This window comes from Furipterus horrens, unplaced genomic scaffold (genome assembly GCF_987537825.1).
Source record: "Furipterus horrens unplaced genomic scaffold, mFurHor1.1.pri manual_scaffold_5, whole genome shotgun sequence".
Lineage (NCBI taxonomy): Eukaryota > Metazoa > Chordata > Mammalia > Chiroptera > Furipteridae > Furipterus > Furipterus horrens.
In genome coordinates, this window is record NW_028327175.1 from 11,751,246 (window position 1) to 11,774,097 (window position 22,852).

Genomic DNA, 22,852 nt, shown 5'->3' on the forward strand with positions numbered 1-22,852 from the left:
CGATTCCCAGTCAGGGCACATGAATAGGTTGCACGTCAGGTCCCCAGTTGGGGGTGCGTGAGAGTCAACCACACATTGATGTTTCTCTCCCTCTCTTTCTCCTTTCTCCTCTCTCTAAAAACAAATAAATAGAATAAATAAAGTAAAATAAAGTAATCTTGTTAAAAAATAAATTAATTAATAAAAAAAGATTAAAAAGACTTGAATAAAACCAGAAATGAAAGAGGAAACATTACATTATATCTAATACCACAAAAGTAAAAATGATGATGAGATTATTATGAACAATTATATGCCAACAAATTAAATAACCTAGAAGAAATGGATAGATCCCTAGAAACACAACCTACACAGACTGAATCATGAAAAAATTAAAAATCTGAGCAAACCAACAATGAGTAAGGAAATTACATCAGGAAAAATAACCTACCAACAAAGAAAAGTTTAGCATCAGATGGTTTCACTAGTGAATTGTACTGAATATTTGAAAAATGAACACTAATTCTTCCCAAGCTCCACCAAAAATTTTAGAGAAAACCCTTACAAACCCATTTTATAAGGCTAACATTATCCTGATACCAAAGCCAGACAAAGATATTATTTAAAAAGAAACTAAATTATAATATACCTCATGAACAATTAAGCAAAGATCCTCAACAAAATACTACCAAACCAAATTCAACAACACAATAAAAAGATCATACAGCATGACCAAGTGGGATCTATTTGTGGAATGCAAGAATGATTCAACATATGCAAATCATTTAATGTGATACACTACATTAACAGAATGAGGATTAAAATTGTGATTATCTCAACAGATACAGAAAAAGCCTTTGACAAAATCCAACACCCTTTCATGATAAATAGTGCCAACAGACTAGGAATGGAAAAAATATAGCACAACATGATAATGGTTATATATGAAAAGCTCAAAGGTATCCTCATATACATGATGAAAAGCTGAAAACTTTTCTTCTAAGATCAAAAACCACTTTTACTCAACATAGTATTGGAAGTCTCAGTCAGCGCAATTAGGCAAGAAAATGAAATAAAAGGAATCCAAGTCAGAAAGAAAAATAAAATAAAATAATCTTTTTGAACATGACATGATTTTACATGTAGAAAACTCTGAAAACTTCACAAAAAATTGTTAATACTAGTAAACAAATTCAGTAAAGGTATAAGATAAAAAAAACATACAAATATTAGGTGCATTTCTATATACTAACAATAATCAATCTGAAATGGAAATTAAGAAAACAATTCTATTTACAATAGTATCAAAAATATTTAGGGACTTCTGGCCAAGATGGAGGCGCAGACAGACACGCTGCATCTCCCTCCACAACTAAGAAGAAATACAACTATTTCAAAACTAGAAACAACCAGAAGTTCCAGAAAATCATACTGCATGGAAGTCCAACAAACAAAGATATAAAGAAGAAATACTCATCCAGACAGGTAGGAGGGGCAGAGAGGACGCAGTGTGGTGGCAGCAGCAGCAGCAACAGTGGCAGCGGCGGCAGTGGCAGGCCCGTGGAAAGCGCAGTCACATGTTTTAAAAAGTCAGGAGGGACACCTGGGGAGTGTTCCCAGCTCCTCACCGGACCTCACAGCTCACTGTCCCAGCACTGGGGAAATCAAGCCTCATTGCTTCTGACTGTGCAGACCAGTGGGGTTTGGGATGGAGGCAGAAACTACCGGTCTCTCAGCAGATTCCACTTGTTGAAAGGGTCCCCACAGTCCTAGAATGTCCGCAGATCCACCCACTCTGGGAACGACAGCCAAGATAACAGCTAGAGGAGCACCGGTTTGGTGCAGAAGTGGGAGAGGTGCCTGGAAAAGGGTGAGTGCTGGGCAAGCAGCATTGTTCCCTCTCGGACCCCTCCCCCACTTACAGCGCCACAACGTGGTGAAACAGGTCACCGTGTACTGACGAATCCCTAAGGCTCCACCCCTTACAACATAACAGGAGTGACAGCTCTACCTGGGACATGGAGGCAAACAAACACAGGAGCCTGTCAGAATGAGACAGAGAAGTATGGCCCATAAGGGGAAATAGATCAAGGTTCCAGTGGGAAAACTAAGCAATGAGGAGACAGCCAACCTAACAGATGAAGAATTCAAAACACTGGTGATAAAGATGCTCACAGGCTTGACAGATATGCTTGAGAATGGCAAACGTATAAGAGAAAAAGTGAAGGCTATGCTAAGTGAAACAAAGGAAAATTCACACAAAACCAATGGTGAAGGGAAGGAAACCGGGGTTCAAATCAATGATTTGGAACATAAGGAAGAAAAAAACAGTCAACTAGTGCAGAATGAGAAAGCAAGAATTGAAAAAAAATGAGGAAAACTTCCCAAATTTGCGAAAGAGATGGACATACAGGTCCAGGAAGCACAGAGGGTCCCCGGTTAGCTGGACCCAGAGGGGACCACACCAGGACCCATTATGATTGAGATGCCAAAGGTGAAAGATAAAAAGAGTCCTTGGGGCAGCAAGAGAGAGGCAGAGAGTTGCCTACAGGGGTGGTGCCTATAGGACTATCAGCTGATTTCTCAGAGGACACTTTGCAGACAGGAGGGGACTGGCAAGCAGTATTCAATGTGATGAAAGGCAACCTGCAACCAGGATTACTCTATCCAGCAAAGCTATCATTTGGAATGCAAGGGCAGATGAAGTGCTTCCCAGACTAAAGGAAGCTAAGGGAGTTCATCATCACCAAGCCATTATTATGTGAAACGTCAAAGGGACTTATTTAAGAAAAAGAAGATCAAAACTATGAACACTAAAATGACAACAAACTCACAACTATGAACAACTGAGTCTGAAAAATACAAACAAAATCCAACTAAGCAAACCAGAATAGGAACAGAATCAGAGGTATGGGGATCATTTGGAGGGTTATCAGCTGGGAGGGCGTGGGGGAGAAATGGGGATATGGTGCAGGGATTAAGAAGCATAATTGGTTGGTACAAAATAGACAGGGGTAAGTTAAGAATCATATAAGAAAGGGTGAAGCCAAATAACTTATATGCACGACCCATGGACATGAACTAAGGGGGGTGGGATTGCTGGAGGGAAGGGAGGTACTAAGCAGAAGGGAGCTAAGGGGAAAAATAAATTGGAACTACTTAACATAATCAATAAAATATACTTTAAAAATATTTGGAAAAAAACTTAACTAAGTCGGTGAAAGACTTTTTCACTGCGAATGATAAAACATTGCTGAAAGAAATTAAAGCAGACACAGATAAATAGAAAGTTACCCAATTCTTGTGGATGGGAAGACTCACTCTTGTTAAAATGTCTATACTCCCCAAAGCAATCTACAGACTTAATGCTATTTTCATCAAATCCCAATCTCATTTTTTACAGAAATAGAAACTAGTTCTATAAATTATATGGAACCACTAAAGACTCTGAATAGCCAGTTCTGAGCAAGAATAACCAAGCTGGAGACATCGTATTTTTTTATTTCCAGTTACGGAAAAACAAATGTCATAATTATCAAAATAATTGTAAAAGGAAAGACCTTGATAAGTTGCTTAGCAGTAATGGGTATTATACTATTTTTACAATACAGTTATCAAAATTGTGCATTATTGGCACATATGTAGGCATGCCAAACAAAACAGAGTAGTGTCCAGAACAGACATTAATGTATATTAAAATATAATGTCTGGCCCTGGCTGGTGTGGCTCAGTGGATTGAGTGCTAACCTGTGAACTAAAGCATCAGTGGTTCAAGTCCCAGTCAGGGCACATGTGTGGGTTGTATGCCAGGTCCCCAATTGGGGACAAGTGAGAGGCAACCACACATTGATGTTTCTTTCCCTCTCTCTCTCCCATCTCCTTTTAATACATATTTAAAATGCATTATATGTGACACTAGAAATCACTGGAGAAATCATAAATTTTTCAGTAAGGCAGTGGGATAATGAACTATGCATTCAGAAAAAAATAAATTTAATCCTTTATCTCAGAGTCTATTCAAAAACAATCCCTGAAATAATTAAGGTCTATTTTTTAAAAAAAGTTTTAACAGAGGTAGGTGCAAAGAAGCAATACAGAAAACTCAGAGCCTTTGTAGAAAAAAACCGATAGATTTGGCAAGGTGAAAACTAGAAACTTTGTGCAATAAAACAGCATAAATAAAAACAAGGAAGAGGCACGCTGCGTCTCCCTCCACAACTAAGAAGGAATACAACTACCTCAAAACTAGAGACAACCAGAAGTTCCAGAAAACTGAGCCGCATGGAAGTCCAGCAAACAAAGATATAAAGAAGAAATACTCATCCAGACAGCTAGGAGGGGCGGAGCAGAGACAGAGAGGACGTGGTGTGGTAGTGGCAGCAGTGGTGGCAGCGGCGGGCTGCCGGGAAGCGGCAGCAGTGGTGGAAGCTGGATGCAAAGGGAATTAGGAAGCCTCTTTCCACCCTGCCAATGCATCTTTGTAGAAACAGGGACACAGGGCCCCCACCCTAAACCTTTTGAATTAGAAGCTTTGCAAGTGACACCCGGACTCGGTACCTTTGAAACACTCCTCCGATGGTTGTGGCGCTGCCAAGGTTAAGAACCACTGAGTGAAGGTGTTGAGAGCCAAATGAGTCGGGGAAGCTGAGGAGTGTAGATCAGTCGTTTACCAAGTTTGCCAGGTGAAGAAAGGAGCCAATTCATTTGTAAAGCCACCAAAAGGGCTAGCTGAGATGAGAAGGAGCACATGAGACAGAAAAGGGAAGGGGAGAAAGCAACCCCATGTTTCTAGACTTTCTGTTATTTGCCAGGCATTTCACATATGCTATCACCATCATTATTCCCTTTACTGGTGATTAATAATCACCAGTGCTATTTCTGAGGCATATATCACTGCATCCAATTCACCGTGAGACAAGTGAAGCTTCGGGAATCCAAAACCCATGCCAAAGGCTGAGCGTTTCTCCTCTGCATCTGGCAGGGAGCAACGTCTTGCAGGCAGTAGGCGGGATGGGGGCCAGGGCTCAGCTGGAGGAATAGCTTGGAAAAAAGAAGAAACACTTCCACTGAGACAATGGCAAGCCAGAGACGTGCAAGAAGGGAACACACGTAAAGGGGCTGGAGCATGTTAACAGGCAAAGAAGGAGGGAGTGACAGAACAATTGTGGGGCAGAGAAAAGAGGTTGAGGACTTTCTACATCATCTTAGTAAAGCTGCAGCGTGGTAATTCACTGAGATGAACACCGGTGGCTTAGTGACAGTGCCTGTGCACTGCACAACACGGCAGAAAGCCAGCCTTGTCCTTCTCTCCCTGTGAGATGTGGATTAGTCACTCAACAACCAACCTCTCACCTGGTGGAAGCCGTGAGCACAGATAAGGAGAGCTGCGTGCTGTCTGGGAACTACAAGGAGGAAAAGCAAGGTTTCTACCTTCCAAGAGCTGAGTGATGTTTTTGTTCACCGGTTATTAAATTTTTCTGATTAAAACAACTCCAGAGAATGAAATGCCCCTTTGCTTTGCAAAAATCACATAGAAATATTCTGCCATCGAAATCCTACACCACTCAGGAGTTTTGAAAGTAAAAAGGGGTAGCACACCTTCGTGGCTACCCCTGAAAGAAGTATCTCCCATTCGCCAAGAAGTCTAGGGTTTAATTGTACAAGGCCACGTTATTGAACAAGAAGCATCGGATGATTACACTTGTGCAGGTGACTCTGGCCTTTCTGCCCAAAAGTATCACCAAAGCATCTTGAGATTTTTAATGGTTTCCCAAAGCTTGGCAAGTGGCTACTGCTGAATGTCATTTGCCAGTTATTCCAGAGATGCAATCAATCAAAGAGGGAAAGCCCCGCATTTCAATGACATTTTGGTTGAAACTTGTCAACAAAAGTTTGCTGCCACCAATCCAAATGCCACCAGCTGTATCCAATCTGGAGTGTGGTAAAAGAAGCAACTACTCAGATGGACAGTTTGCACCCTCAAGGAGATGCAGCCCCTGAAGGAAAGGGGAGAAGTACGTCCAGAAGACAAAGGGAAAGCCGACTTTTATAGAGAAAGTTCCTGCCCCTCCTGATTTACATAAATACATAGATATTTACATATCTATGTAAATGAGGAATCCAAATTTGCAACCTGATTGGTTCAAACAGCACTGTCCGTTGTCCTAATTGTTTGGAATCGTGTGTTCTGATTGGTTATTAGGGAGGGAGAGAAGGGGGATAAGTAAGGGAAGGTTTTAGTCAAAGAACGTGTATAAATGACTCATGGACATGGACAACGGGGAGGGATATGATTGTGGGAGAAGGGGTGGGCTGGCTGGGGAAAAGAAATGGGGGAAAAAAATGGGACAACTGTAACTGAAAAACCAAAAAATAAAAATTAAAAAATAATTTTAAAAAATTAAAAAGAAAAACAACTCCTTGCTGCAGTGAAGATGCAAATGAGGATAGAGCTGTGCAACTCTGATTAAATGGGGCAGGTCTCAGCCCATTGGTTCAAAGAGAATTCCAGGAACTCCTTCATAAGGGTCTGCTCAACCTGCAGGATCTCAGTGCAGGGACCTGGCAGTCCAATCTGTAGCTTTCCCCTCTAGTGCAGCCTGGGTCAGAGACCCCTGTCAGCAATGGTTTCTAGACTCTGATTATGGATTTGAACCCAATTAACCACAAGGAATCCTTCTTGGCAGGTTATTTTTCTTCTCGGGGTGAACAAACTCAATAGCCTTCGCTTAAAATATTTTCTTGGTGCCCCTCTGAGTTATGAAACAATCAAATGCAATATTAATGACATCAGAGAGACCCTAGCAATTTACTAATCCAGGGATAACTATTTGATTCAGGCAACTGCTTTTTATTTCAGTACTTTTCTTTTGCCAGAGAAAAGATGGTGGTTGTGCATGGTTTTGTTATTATAGAAAAACAAAAACAAAAACAAACAACACTATTAGAAAAGTTCAATTCTGTATCTGTGGAAAACAATAAAAGTATGGATTATTTAGGCACTACCAATGTTCTGTGTGATACTCACATGGTAGAGAATAAATACAGCATCCTGGAAGTCTGGGCTCTGTGGTATCAAAAAAGAAAGCAAAACTTCTTTGGGTCACTGACTGTTTATTTTATTTTGCCCTTTTCACTCTGACCCTTCCTTCTCAGCAAAGATGAGATTCAAATCCCTGGAGCTTCCCTCGTACGTTGTCAACTTGCTATCCAAAGTTTTCCTGACATAAGGAGATAAATTTGACATGGAGACACTCCACATCTTGGCTGTCAGGAGAAATATCACCTTTAAGGTCACTGAATCTATTAAGCCATTTTTATTATTGTTTTGTCTGCCTCTTTCCCGGTTCCGTCTCAGTGACAGATGTGTATCCCTGATCATGCAAAACCAATCTGGGAAGAATCTGATATTTCTTCTGCACATCTTTGTTGCATTCCAGCTCCCCCAATTACCTCTCCTACCTTTGAAAACTGGCAGGCTCTGTACATTTTGCATGCTGAAGAAAATCACTGTTTTGCCTCCAGCAAGGAACATAAATGTTGCAACACTGACTCCTCCCCTGATGAAGAAAGAGTGAACAAGTGCACCGAATTGAGCTTCTGCTCACAAAGCCACCGGCTGGGGACGGTGAGGCCAAGGCTGAGATCCCGACACAGCTTCTTCTGGTCTGAGCTACCCTCCCCTAATCTCCGCCCCCTTCCCTTTCTGTCTCGCTCCTCTCCCTCTTTCTGGATTTTACTGGCTGTTCGTGAAACACACGTTGGATCTCCGCGTTCTCCTGCTGGAAGTGCTTACGGGCTGATATGGCAGACTTTGCTCCCCGACAAAAGTGAGTAGCTACAGCGGGCGCAGCCTGCGGCGGGCGCGTGCGGCCAGGGGAGGCGCGGGCGCCGCCAGGTCTGCGGGTTCGAGACCCAGAGCGCTCTGCTGAGCAAAACGCAGAAAGCCTCCTTAGCCGGCAGTGGGGCTGGGAAGGCGGACACTTTTTCTTTTAATTGAAATGTATTGGAACGACACTGGTTGCAGAATCATACGTGTCTGGCTTTGACCGCAGTCAGCTTTTAGGTCCGTTCTCGGAGGAACTAAAAATACTGCCCCCTCCCTAGTTTTTACAACTACACACGCCCCCCCCCCCCCTTAAAGAACACCTTCGGACGCACCCTTGGGAATGAGTTTCGGCGTGACTGTGGAATTCTCAAAATGTAAATTATTTATGTCAAATTGAAAGAAAGAAAAAAAGAAAGAAACGAGAGGGGAAGGGGTTCAGACGAAGTGATGGGATGGAAAGTTGGCGCTCCTTGCTGAGACCCGAAAGGCGACAGGCGCGACCTCCCCGCTTCCCGAAGGCAGTGGGGGTGGTGGCAGGTAAGCAGCTCCCGGGCTGTAACCACTGCAACTCGTACCCCGGAGCAGGAGGGAGGCGGTTTGACCAGGGCCGAGGAATCCCAGCCCCAGGGGAGAGGCGAGTGGAGCCGGAGCCGGAGCCCAGAGGAGGGACAGGAGGTGGGAAGTCAGGCAAACTCCTGCAACGGGGGAGCCAGAGCGCGGTGTCAGGGGCAAGAGAGCGAGGGCAGGAGTTCTAGTTCTTTGAGTAGGAAAATATCCTTTTAGTGACCTCTACCTGTATCCCGGAGAAGCAGCCCACGTTGCCCTAATAACAAGCAGTTTAGGGTTTTCTGTGGTTGCGTTCGATCAAGGTTGCTAGACATCGTTATCCATCTGGAGGGATTCGTTTGTCTTCATTCATCAAGTTGGCTGGCAAAGACTTCCCACCTGAGTCTCATGCTTCCTGGTCACCAGAATGCTGCTAACCCTAGCCCTGCCCCAGGCTTGCAACCTCCAGCAAGACTCTTACCTTCTCGGGGCCTCAGTTTTCTTTGCAATATTTAGGAAATTAATTATTCTGTGTATTATATATACATATATATCTTGTTAAACATTATATGTGTTCATATATATGTGTGTATATGGGGTAAAACTTCTGGATAGAGCCAGGAAGAAGTAAATGAAAATTAATTTTAGTGGTTCTTTAAAATTGGAGATCAAGGGTCCTTTCAAGAATTAGCTATGAGTTCTCTTTCCCAGTAGGGGTGAAGGAAAATGTTCTTATGGAATGTACATAAAAACTGGCAAGCAGTCCCTGATGGTTTGTAGACACTCCCTGGTGACCCTGCCTGGGCCCCAGGAGAACATTCCTTGTCTCCTTGTCTAAAGGAAGCCTCCCCTTGGAAGGCCTCCACCATGACCAAGCAGGCCACCTCTGCTGCTGCTCAGATGGCCACGGTAAGAATCTACAGCCTCCCCTGGGTGGAAGCCTCCTTTCCTGAGCTGCAGGGATGCTGTTTCCCAAGGGCTTCCCTAATCTCTGCCTCCTGAGGAACCCTGCTCACAAACTCTTTTAATGACTTCCCTAAGATAGTGATTGTCATCCTCAGGGTTTTCAGTCCTATAGACAGCACTGGAGAGCCACCTGCCGAGGGTCACTGTCTCTCAAAGATAGCTCTTTAGGTCACCTAGCTGGGTGCCAGACAGTGGGGCCAAGACTTTGTTTTGAAATGAAGTGCCATTTGCTCCCCAGGGCATAGGAGGAATAGTCAATGGTGTTCTTTTGGAACTCTGCACTTCGCCTTTCAGGGACGAGGGACTCCAGTTTGGTGGTACCTGGGTCTTCCACCGGCAATGCCAGTGAGGTACAGCAGAGCACACACGGAGCTTTGCAGCCCAACAGACTGGGCTTCAAATCTGGCTCCCCCACTTCAGCAAGCCACTTCTCTGGGCCTCATTTCTTCTGTCTGTAAAATGGGGAACAATACCGCCCTTCTTGCACAGTGGAAAGGAGAATGGAAGTAGTATTTATATAGGGGCTGGTCTATAGTCAGTGAAAAATTGCTGTTATTAATACTAATGTAAGATCATAAGGAAGTGGTAAGTAGCTTCATGCTTTTTAGAACAATGTCTCACCTGTAAGGCTTATGTCAGTAGAAGGAGTAAAATCAATTGTGGTCTAAATATTCTTCAAGATGAGTGGTAGGTTCAGAAGAAAATTGGGTATACTGCTTCAGCTTCGTCAAGTAGAGCACTCTGTGTTGTTGGCAAGTGAAATATGTCCAGACTGGCATGGATTTTTTAACCCTTTTTCTCTCTCTCTTTTGGCCCATAATCTTGAACACAAAACACCTAGCTCTTTGCCTATAGCTACAAACAGCTGGGCATGAAAACTGGAGAGGTCTCCTGGCTGCACCCATCTCCAGGTCCTGTAGAGAGCAATGTGTCCACTGTCATCCTTCAAAGCTTGGTGAAGACTTAGCCAATTCTCTCTCTCCCTTCCCCCAATCCTGGCCCCTCAGTTGCAAAAGATTGGATGACATAGAAATATGGGAAAGAAATATTATGTTTTTAACGGGAAGTATGTTACCCTCAAAGTACCCATTCCAAAGATGGATCAGTATATGCGGGCAAGGCATTCTTGCATGCAAAGATGACAATATTGATAGCTACTAAGCATTTTCTTACACAACTTTAATGAATTTTTACATCAACATTGCAGGGTATAAATTATCATTTAAAGCTTTATAGATAGAGAATCTGAGGCTTACAAAATTTTACATAACTTGCCCAGTCAGCATAGCTGGTAAAAAGCAAACACTGGCATCTAAGCCCAGGTCTGGCTGACACTCTTTTTTCCTAGTTCTGCCAAGCTCCCTGTATCAGAAAGTTGCATAGTGCCAACTGGGTCCCGGTTCTTCTAAAGAGCAGGAATAACCAAATCTTCTGGATGGCTTTACGTGGTGTGAACATACACTTTGCACGTGATGTGTATAGACAGGCAGCAACAGTAAAACCACCTGTGGGGAATAATTTTCACAACCCTTCCTAAGTCCTGTTGTTAGACTCCAGATACCAAATATCAAACTTCAGCAAGTCAGGCTGGCTCTGGGCCAATGATTTGCTGAGAAATTCTTTTAGGTTAAAATGGATTCTGGAATTTCCATTCTCTCCTACTTTAGAATCAAGACACCATTTGCATTCATCTCCCTGGGTTGAGCATTCATTCATTCATCCAATAAAAAGCTTGTTGAGCTCTGAATAAGACTAGGTCCTGGCTCTTGTAACACTTCCCTGCCAGAGAGAGTGACAGATAAGAGGCCGGGGAACTAATGTATGAATAAGATAATTTCAGATATTGATAAATGCTATGAAGAAAGTAAAAGAGAGGCTGGGGATTAGAGTATACCAGGGCTTGGAGGCAACTTTAAGTAAGGCAGCCGGGGAAGATTTCCATAAGAACTTTATGTTCACCCTTGAACTTAAACCTGTATGATAAGAAGGGGCTAGGACATGAAGGTATGGGAAACGGGCTGTCTTAGCAGAAGAAACTTCACCAGAAAGATCCAGATGTGGAATACATGAAGCAGTAGAACCTCAGATACAATGAAATGGCCCCTTAGAAATCAAGTTGGGCTTTATATGGGGGAAATTATTGTTTCAGTGCCTATTACACTATTCTAAGCTGCGCTATGTACTTTATACTTATTTAATCTCTTCAACAATAGTGAGTTATAGCTATTTTTGTCTTGATTTAATTATTGAAAAAACCCAGGTTCATCCAGGAGAAGCAGCTGACCCAAGGTTACAAAGCTGGTATTTGAATCCCATAGTCTACTTTGCTCCAAAGCCCAAAACTTTTTGCTAACCTGGTATTTGAATCCCATAGTCTGTTTTGCTTTAAACCCAAAACTTTGCTAACCTAACATGTAGCTTTTGAGAAAAATCTTTCTAGGAGATAGTGAAAATATCAAAAGTATGTTAGGTAGCTAAATGTTGATTTGACAATGATTTATATCTGATGTTCCAAATTCCAGTTAGTATGTCTAAATCTGTCCTGCGCAATACACAGCTCCAGCCACAGGTGGGCATTCGGTACTTGAAATGTGACTAGTCTGAATTGAGATGTGCCAGAAGAATAAAATACACCCTAGATTTCAAAGAACTAGTACAAAAAAAAAAGCTCATAAATTTTTATATTGATTATGTGTTAGAATGATAATATTTTAAATGTATTGATTTAAATGAAATGTATCAAGATTAATTGCATCTGTTTCTTTTTAATTTTTTAATGTGGTTGATAGAAAATTTGAAATCATACTTGTGGCTCACATTATATTTCCATTGATCAGTACTGGTAAAGAATAATAATTTGACAAAGATATGAGAAGAAATTCTTCTTCCTCCTTCCTAACTTAACTTTTTCTCCGTTCTCACTCAGACTCCATATCAAGTCTGTCCCTAAATTCAGTTGTTCAGTGAAGCAATAAACAAGAGAAAGAGGTCCCTGTATGCTCACCCCACCCCCACCTCATTCTTCTGCTGGACAAGCTATAATTTGTAGCCTACTTTATCATGTCACTATAGTGACATTCGTCATCACCCATCCTCTTACTCAGACACATCTCAAGAAATTTTCAAACATCCTATAACCAAAGAATCATTTTGAACCTGAGTTTAAAGTTTTAACTTTAAATCACTTCCCAGGACGATATCTCTGTCATTCACAGCATTTCATCAAGTCAGCCTAGGACTCAGCCAGGACTTCTTGTTTGTGTGCAAAGTTCATGAAATAAGTCATCTCACTATGGTGATAAAAGTTGCTTCCTCTCTGTGCTTTTGCTTAAAACAATTTGTACATGACACAGCCCCAGTTTCCAGAAGGGCTGCTCCAAGGACACCACAGGCCACTTGAGTTTCTTATGTCCACTAGCTAAAGTGGCTCTTGAGTATGTCAGTGAAGTAAAGATCTGATTTGTTCCTGTAGTTTTCTTTCTTCCAGAGGGGGAAGCTGTCAGGGTCTGGTATTGTTAGTGGAAGCTCTGGTTGGGGGCAGCAGAGGCCTGGACTCTACTTCTGTCTCCTGGGTTGTGTGTTACGCTCACCCTCCTTCCCCCGACAATCTTGTAGTGAGCTCGGAATTGATGAGATAATGCCACATCAAGTGCTGATGGAGAAATGTGCCATGAAAATACGGGCTGTGGCTATCCCTGGTAACCTGTAGACATTTGCCTGCCAAGAAGAGTGTCCTTCCTGTAGCTAGAGCTGAAGCACTTACAAGGTGCTCTTTAAAAAACACAAGTAGCATTTGTTCGACTCTACTTGAAATCTAAATCTGGAGTGAGATGGCAATACAAAGCTGATAAGAATGAACTTTCATGTATACACATCTACGGTAACACTGATTTTTCAGCATCTTTAAGCCATGAAATCAGTGCCAGACTCCACCGGGAAAATAAATGACTGATAAAACAGGTCCTTTCTTTCTGGAGGAACACGTTACCTATTTGGGAAGCTGGGCATAAACCTAAGACATCAGGAAAAATGTGCGATAACATTCAATGTTACATGAATGGCAATTAGAGTTGGGAGATTCCAGAAGGCAGTACACCCTGAGCTCTGAAGTACATTGAGAAAGACAAGGCAAGAGGTGGCCATGGATGGATGTAAGACTGAGCCAAAGACAAGTGGAGGCGGGAAGGAGGGCTCTCTGAGTAAGGAGAAACGCTCAAGTGGCGTGGGCGTGGCAGTGTGCGTGGAGTGTTTGCTGATGTGAAGAAGAACAGTTGGAACCAGGAAACCTTTTAAAAACAACTGATGCCTCCACCCCATCTCCAGATCTTTTATTTAACCAGTTTTGGGAGGGGGGGGCAGAGCATGCATATTACTGCTATTACTGATGTTTAATTCACCAGAATATCCTAATGTGAAGCTAGAGTTGAAAATCACTGAGCAAAAACACCAGGTCTTTAGATCATAATTATGGGAAATAAAATCAAAAGGGTAATATTTTTAAAGAGAATTCAACGGACAATCAGGATGTGTGGTCTTTACTTTGTGGACATGTTATATACACATATATTTCTCCGTAGCCTTTTTAACTCACAGATAATGTTTGTAGTGATTCCATCAACTTGGATGTTGTAAATAAAAGGTGTAACTGCTGCCTGTTCCCATACAGTGTGTGCTTTGGGGATGTCCTGTAGTGAACCTGAGCTAAGTATGGGGCAACTGGTATTTCAGAGCTGCGTGTATCGACCAGGCTTTGTGTAATCCTTGCAAAGGGCTTTATCATCATGCCCATTAGTACCGACTGTAGCTATTTTATTGCAGTCTATAATATTCCCTCACTTTTCCAACTTTACAAATTAGAAAATGGAGCTTAATTACTTGCCGTGGGCCCTCAGCTTGCTGGTAACAGAGGTGAGATCAGAATTCTCAGCCACTGAATTGCCCTGCATCTTATTTGGCTCCCAAAGAAATTGTGTTCAGTCTCCTGTTACAGAATACTCCATTCCTGGCAATGTTATTTCTTCCGTGAATGAATTAGTGTTACGGACCAGTAGGTGAAAGATGACTAGTCTGGCTGAGCTGCCAATGCTGTGATTATGAGTGTCAGCAGCCCGTCTGCAGGCAACCCCAGCAGTCCCAGGGGCATACGTGGAGTTTTCCTACATGAGTTTCCATTCCAGTGAATGAGAGCTTAAAGCTCCACCCGTCCCGCCCCTGGGAAGGGAAGGCTCCCTAACCCCAGAGCTTTCTAGCTTTTCCGATTTCTCTGAAGCTTCTGTTCACTAAATGTTGACTTTTGTTACACATCTGGAAAAAAAGAGAGAGAGAGAGAAGAAAGCCCAGCAATATTTGACAGCTGCATTTTCAAATAATTCTTTCTATGTCTTGGGGATTTCTGGGTTTGTTACCAATAGTGAGGCTGGGAAAGCTTTATGAAGGGTAGTGGAAAAAAAAGCTACAGCCTTTTCAGGACAGAAAAATAGGTCAATTTTGTGCCATCCCCGAATTGTTATTTTCTTTTTCTCTGTCTTGCAATTTGTTACTGATTTAAGAACAATTTCCAATATCTTTAGCTGTATCAAAAAGCAAGCCTCCACACTGACTGCATGTGAGACTCCTCTCGGGGGCTTTGAAAAATACACTGCCCAGACTCTATCCATAGATCCCTTTAATCAAGAAGCTAAAAATGAATTCTGGCATCATATTTATGATGGTTCTTCAGGTGATTACTTAGCACATCAGTAAGAGCTGATCTCACTGCTCAGCTGAGACTCAAATCTTAATTACTTATTTCTATTTCTTGTTTTAGGTGGCAGGGACCCCAGAGAACCATCCACACCATATTTCTGTTGGGTAGCAACGTCACCATTCTACTCTTTAGAAAGCATGGTTTCCGGCATAATATTAAGTTTTCTACCTGTATAATCTAACTCCACACTCAGAGGGGCCCCGCATAGCCTCATGACTAAAACCTGTATATGTGCACTTTGGAAACCAGGTTGCCAGAAACTTGATAATTACGAGATGGAAAGATAGAGATGAAGCTTCCCTGCCACCCATGCATTAAATGTGACAGTCGGTCTGTTGATTTTAGTTAACCAACACTTGCTTTCTCGTCTCAGACATTTTAAAGCCAATTAACTTTGTTCCTGATCACACCCTTATTAAAAATATAATTAAAGCTGTCTTCTCCAGGGACTGTCATTGGGTAGACTTTACGAGGTGCATTGACCAAGAACTAACTAGGTTGTATAAAACCCTCTCAGTCCCAGCAAATCGGTCAGGTTGCAGAGGCTTCCAGCATCAGACTGGGCTTAGGGCAGGCAAGAATTTCGGTTTGGAAAGGGCCAATTACAAGTCACCCCAAATGTAGAAGAACCTAGGATATGAGAAATGATTCTAGAACCGATGTGGGAATAAATATCCAGGGTCCAGTTAAGTCTAAAACTCCAACCCTTCTCAGAAAGTTGGGTTACTACCAAAATAAGTCAAATTTTTGTATCACTTTGGGAGGGAGGGGATAAGATACCTCTCTACTTTTCTGGGGTTCTAAAATGGCAGGATTAGAAGAAGATGAGAAACTGTTGAGGGGATTGCAGGGAAGACACAGACAAAGGCCTGCTGTGAGCCAGGCACTATGGGCACTGACAATTTTTATTCACTCAACTACTATTTATGGAGGGTCAGCTCTGTGCCAGGGAGCAGTACGGGAGCTGGCGAGAGACTGACGAAGTTATTGCTGCCGTGGAAACATCCTCATTAAGCAACAAATAAATGAAATTGAATAAGTTAGTGCTCTAAAAAAATAATAAGGTGAGGTGAAAAGAATAGAGTCTAATGAGGGCTGCTTTGAAGAGGCTTACAAGAGTTGCTCTCTGTGAGAAGATGGCATTTGAGCTTGCACATTGATTTTAAAGAGAAAGGCACACAGAGATCAGGAAGAGAGAAGGCCAAGCAGAGGAAAGAGCAAGAGCAAAAGCCCTGAGGTTGGAAAAGGTCTGACATGTTTGGAAAACAGAACGAAGAGCCGTGTGGCTGCACCTTAGAGAAAAAGCGGTCGAGAGTCAGGCAGGAAAGCGGCCAGGAGGTCATGGGATGGAGTTCGGATTGTGTTTTAAGTAGGGAAATAACATGTCTTACATTGCATTTCAGGGTAGCTCAGGCTTCTGGGTGGAGAATGAATTGTAGACTGGAAGAGAGGGAGAACTTGGGAGGCTGATCAGGAGCATGGCACGAGATGAAGGTGGATCCACTAGGGTGGTAGCAGTGGGGTAGCAGAATTGGAATCTGGGGCCATGATGGCATTCACATGGACGGGGCCAGTAAGTGTGACAGCAGACCTAGTCCTATCTGTGATCATTCTCCCGCCCCTCCCTGACTTGAGCCACAGGCTGTGAACCAGAATGGAACAACCTCAGGTGTTCTTTGGAAACATGAGGGGCTTTGACCTTAACTTGTTTAAGAGGAAAGAAAAATCTGTTCAAAGCAACATAACTGTTTGCTCTTTGCTGCTTTTCACCTCGTAACCATAAAAATTCCATCCTGTCTCATAAGACTATTCCTATGGGTTTTGTTGTTTTTGATTACTGTGTTTTTTATAAGTGCTGAAAATGTCACATTCCTGTTGCTAGTTTATCTCTTCTCTGAGTATTTTGATGCTTTGGCTGTCTTTCCTGAGTCCGCGTGCTGTCAGACATTTACACGTGGCTTTTTGCGGTGGTCAATTTTGTCATGTAAATGCTAACAGCATCATAGCAAGCAGCCAATGAGCACTCATTGTATTCAAGACATTGTTTAAAGAATTTCACATTTTAGCTCATTTCATTCTCCCAGCCTCCCTCCAAGTGAATGCTGTTATTATTATTATTTTATAAATAGGAAAAATGAGGTAATTAACAAGATCTTGTCATTTGCTCAAGATCACACAGTGGTAAGGAGCAAAGCCAGGTCTGGAACTGAGTGTGAATGCAGAGCTCTAGGTTCTGTCACTAAGCTGTGCCACTTCCCATCTGTCTGTCCCCTTTGCACTCTTTCCCACATATCTTAAGTTGTTACCTTCAGATTTAGACTTGTTTCTCCTAAAGAAAACCCCAAGGCACCACTAGGAGGCAGTGCTACTGGGCAGGGCGTCCAGAAGTGGGCCTGGAGGGGAAATGACACAATTTAGAGGTGGGGTGATGCAGCCTCTTTCCAGGAGGGCCTCGCGTCGGAACCACCTGCCATCTGCAAAGGTAGGAGGGCAGAGGGAGCTGGCTGGACAAAATTGCTAACACCAGAGGACTCTCGAGGAAATGCCCCCTCTTCTGCCCACTACTTTGGTTCCTGAGTTGTACACACCTACCTGTCTCTTCTCGAAAGACTGAAGAAATCCAAGTTATTCAATAGCTGTGCAGTGAAATCTAGCTGCTCTCCAGGGTCACTCAAGGCTGGCCTTCATAAACTAACAAAAAGAGTCATTAACTTTTTTGTTATCACATTTTTGCTTTAGAAATATTGAAGGTTCTCTCCAGCGTTTTATTATTAGAAGTTAGAAAATCCTGGGGAACACAGTAGTTCTCATTGTCTCTCTACCTTTTTCTGCATATCTGTTTCCAGAAAATTCTTCTCCAATAATCAGCACAACAGTAACAGACCTTCCCCCCTTCCTGTTGGTAGTAATGACAATGAATTCAACATAATTGAGGTTTATACAAAGAAATTCATTAAGGTTTCTTTAACTCTATTAATGAATTATTTAACAATGACTTTTAAAAGGCAGTAATTTTGATGATTCATCTTCTATTCTATAAGTTTTAATTTGTTATATGTCAACTTAATAGAAGACTTTTCTTTTTCTTTCTCTTTATTTTTTCCTGCAGTTGCCATAGGTTAATTTTTCATAGCAATTGGCATGCCGTCCTTGGAAATGTTGGGTTTATCTAACCATCAATCTATTCATCTCACTGTTTTGATTTTCAATAAAAATGTTATACAGTACATGCCAGATATTTCCTACAGTGATCTTAACCTCCAAATTCAAAACTACACAGAAACGAAGAACTATAGTTATAATTGCATTAGACTGTAATCTTATTTCCATTAAGAAGATTACAGTGGAACGTCAATTAAAGGAAGGTTGAAAGCCATTTCTAGTCTTTGAATATCTGCAGATAGCTCAGAATCCTGCTACTAGATTAATTTTTTTTAATCTTCTTCAAACCAAGAAGATAAATTCCTCCTTTATTGGACAGCATTGACCAAACATTCAGCAGGAATCAAGGGTGAATCTCTACCAAACGTGGGGATGTCCTAAACCCAAGTCATTCAAGGACCAGACCAGGGTCCTGGCAGCTGTGCCACAATAGGGGTGACTCCATCAGCTTATGGGGATTTTGACTGACAGAATTTTATTTTCTTTTTAGCAAACTTTTCCGATTTTACTTCTCAGAGGACATCACTGAAACCATAACACTGTTCAGATCTGTGACTTCTACACTTTTATTTATTTTGGTACATGGTTTAAAATTCAAGATACAGAAGAGTATTCAGTGAAAATGCACCTTCCCTTCCCTGTCCTGCAGCCACCCATTGCCCCCACAGGAAATCGCTCTTATTAGACTATTATCAAAAATACACTGCGTATATGAATATAGGCTGGATGTCTTCTGTTAGTGATTTCACATCTGAGATGCTCTGACTCTGTAAAGCCAGAACCTACACCCTACAAGGACATGATTCTCATGGATCCTGGCACCTCCTCTCTAAACCCAAATGTATTGTTCAGTGCGGCTATGAAAGGATGAACAGCAGTCTTTTCCGAGAAAGGTCCATCTACTAAGTAATGAGAAGGAGATGAAGGTAGATGACTCCTCTGGGCGTCATTGGGCATGTACTTTCAGTGGTGAGTTTACAAATGATCCAGATGGAGCTGTTAAGTATTAGGGTGAAAGTCCTGAGACCTAAGCCGGCTTGAGCTCTGTCTTCTGCAGGGATTTAGGGACGTTGGATTCCTTTAGGCTCCCAAAGCTGCCACACAGACCCACTTTCAGGAGGCTGGAGATAGAAGCTCCTTCCTGCAGTCACCAAGCCCCACTGCCATTGCCGATCTCAGAAGTCTCTCAGCAGTGAAGGTTTGCATGGGTTGGATGGCCTGAAGGGTGGGTGGAATTGAAAACCAGTCTGTGGAGCTAGCTACTGGTCAAGATTTGGGAGGAGTGTGAGGGAAGGCAAAACCTGGGAGCCAAAGAATTTTAGAATGCCCTCATTCTATCCATGGTGTTACCCAACACCACCGTTATTTATCACCTTGTGTTAGATAGTGACATGCTTATTATTGACCAACACCACTAGGTAGCAAACTGCCTGAGGACAGGCCTGCGACTGATTCACCTTTGCATACCCTACCCCAGAGATGAATGTTTCAAATCATTAAGATTACAGATCATTAAGAGGGGTTGAAACCAAATCTTTGCCAGCTTATATCAGTTCTCACTAAATCACTGTCCATGTGGCCTAAAGAAATGGAATTTTGCTAATTACCTGTGTAGGTCTGGACTCTATAAATCTGCAAGGCAGCCAACTCTGGTTGTGCTGACCTATGTCACAGGTGCCCGTGGTCATCACATAGTGACGACTAGTTACATGCCTATCTCCTCTAGGTCTAAGAAATAAGTTGACCTCATTATTTCACCTCCCCTCCACTATTCAGAAGGAATCCCCCTTTACTTCTACTTACCTCACTAAGATGTTCCCACATAAGCGACCAAGTCCTTTTCTTGGTTTCCACTCCCACTCTGTTGTCTGCTTTCCTCTGTCAAGTGCCTTCCTCCTCTGAACTGAATATTTGTAAGAATGTGGTAGGGAATCTGATAAGCCACTTAGGCCACCATAGTTTGAGAAATGAACGGTCCCGGCATTTCCATTTTAATGATAATGATTCCAAGTCTTTACTGGTGGGACTGTCACTGGCAGCTCGGTGCGGGAAACCTATCTGGGGCAAGTGAAGACCTCCAGTCACAACTTGCATAGCTCCTGCTGCCTTCGTGTGATATTACAATTGTGAGAAGCCTTGATGGTATCGGCTGAGTTAGAAGTAAACCCTCAATGCCAGAGCCCTTACACCTGTTTCTAAACATCAGTGTTAGGGTCTTCCAAGAACTCAGGACCTGACCTCAGGGTGAGTAAGAGTCTTTTGCGCATCTTGCAAACAAGAGTATCCACTGGAATCAGACTGAGCACAAATCTCTGCTCTAGTTTTTCAGGGGTGAAACTGTAGAGCAAATTAGGCACCTCTCCTGCCTTACTTTCTCATCTGTATAATGAGGACATTAACACTTAGATTCCAGGGTTGCTGGGAAATAAGACAAGATAACGTATGTATTGAATAAAACACTAGGCATTAGGGAATCACTCAATTCATGAGGCACTAGTATCACCTTCATCAAAGAATGAATGACTTAGTGGGGAGATCTACAAATGTGCAGTTGACCAGGCAGAATTTCAAGGGCATGGAATAAATGTTGGGTCTGATCTGAGCATGAAAAAATAAGCCTATAAGACCCTCAAAACACCTCGTATGAACCACTTCGTTCAACCACTTCCCTTCCTTTTCCCAGTTCGTCGGCAGACCAACATGGCACTTCGGACTGGCAGCCCTTATCATATTCTCTGAATACACAACAGCCTTTTCCTTCTTCCTGATGAGTCTGCTTCAAGGCTGTGTCACTGAGAAGATGTGTGACCCATGGGAAGTTTGCTAAACTTCTCTTGAGCTTCAGTCTCTTTATTTGTAAAAACAGAGGTGATAATACCAACACGCCAGGACTATTTCGGGAACAGAGTAAGATAATGGACGAGAAGCATCTCAGCTACACTCAGCCCTCAAGATGAGTGTACTCGCTTTTCCTGTGACCTCGTGCTTTCAAATGGTTTGGGCAGTGTGTCACACATGGAAAAGCTCTGGAATGATAAATGGTTTGTTGATTTGGTGCTTTGCACATCCAGTCACAAATGGCAGACTTTGAAGGTCATTCCTCTAACCAAATATTTAACTGGAGAGCTAGGTTATGAGCCTTTGGAACCCAAATCTGATAGGTATTCAGGAAACCTCCTCCAGAGAGATGAAGTTAATAGATTACCTAAACAGACCTTCTCCATTTGCCCTACATTTCATGCCAGCAGGCAAATCAGAGCCGGTTGGGCAGTGTGCAATTCTGAGAAATGAGGAGAGGGCAGAAACACCTGCTCTTCCTGTAGTAAAGCCAAAGCAAATGGAAAAAGCTCAGAAATCTATCAGCGCCATTGGCAAGCACCATGGGAAAGGCTGGACGTGAGCAGCAAAAGCTCATTCACATTGCTGGGAAAGAACTGTTCCCCACCGATGCTAAGGAACCTGCCAGACTGGCCTCACACCGGAGGACAGTCTGCAAGGCCAGGGGGTGGGCTGTGCAGGAACCGGGCCCCAGGCAGCGAGGATTGAAAACCAACCTAAGGAAGCAGGCCTGTTTCCACTTGTGAGAGATGAAACGATAGGAGTTTTGTGATGCGCCAACCCACCTCCAAGGCCAAAGAATTACAGGGAAACATGCCTGGCTTCCTTGGGCCCTGTGGAAGGGGCCTCAGACTTGGGCATCTGTGCCACCTGTGCTGGCGACCACTCGGGAAGGATGGTCAGGCTTAGAGGCTGCCTGTCATTCACCATTTCATTTTGCTTCTTTCTGTTTATTTCTAGCTTAAACATAATTGTGATTAGTGGTATACACAGAAAACTTTCATTGGTGAGCCAAGTGTGTAGTAAGAACCCAATAGCAAAAATCTACAGGAGACCAAAATTATAAGAACAACAGTAACAAGGGCTCCCAATATCTTGTGCTGTGTTGTTAAGGTGAGAATCAATAATGTTCGGGGAACACTTTGAGGTCTAAGGCATGGTCAAAGTGTAATAACTTGAAAGTTGGTGGATTTCTTTTAAAAACAAGTTATATGTGGCTTAGAGAAATCTTCACCTGGAAGATAAGTGATATTTATGGATTCTCATCAAAGTTATCAGGAGCTGGAGTGCGTAAGAGCTTAGCAAATGGATGTCCAAATGTAAAGCAACTTCTCCCCTCAGTGGTATTTCATGCAGACCTACTTTATAAAGTGGCCATTGACTGGAACTTTTTTCACTGATATTCATTTGGAAGCAGACAATGAATTTCTATTAGGGTGTGATTATTGGACACAGGGGTAGGTGGCTGTGATTATTCAGGCAGCTAGGGCGTCATTCAGTGGCCAAGCATGAAGTTTCTCCAGAAATCTTTCTTTTGTAGAGGAAGATGATGCCAAGGAGAGCTTCTTTTTGTGGGCGAATTTGCCCAGAGAACATCCAATAGGAGTGTGAGAATGAATGGTGCTGATTATTGCCGATGGTGGTTGAAAATGCCATACCTTAATGAATCTCATACTTACACCTGGTGACTGAGTCAAAGTCCTGTACTTACGATGGCTCGATATTTAGATCTTGATTATTAACCATGGCTTTCTCCTCATCGTTTTGACAGAAAATTTAAATTTTCT

At 42.6% G+C, this 22,852-nt stretch overlaps 1 protein-coding gene across 1 annotated transcript in view; it reads left to right on the forward strand.

The window, feature by feature from the left end:
- Positions 1-7,590: 7,590 nt before the first annotated feature.
- PRLR (prolactin receptor) overlaps positions 7,591-22,852 on the forward strand; it is a 150,098-nt gene continuing 134,836 nt past the window's right edge. The window contains exon 1 of the mRNA XM_090276177.1: positions 7,591-7,808. The gene's annotated coding sequence lies outside the window, so the exon portion shown is untranslated. The remainder of the gene's footprint in view (positions 7,809-22,852) is intronic.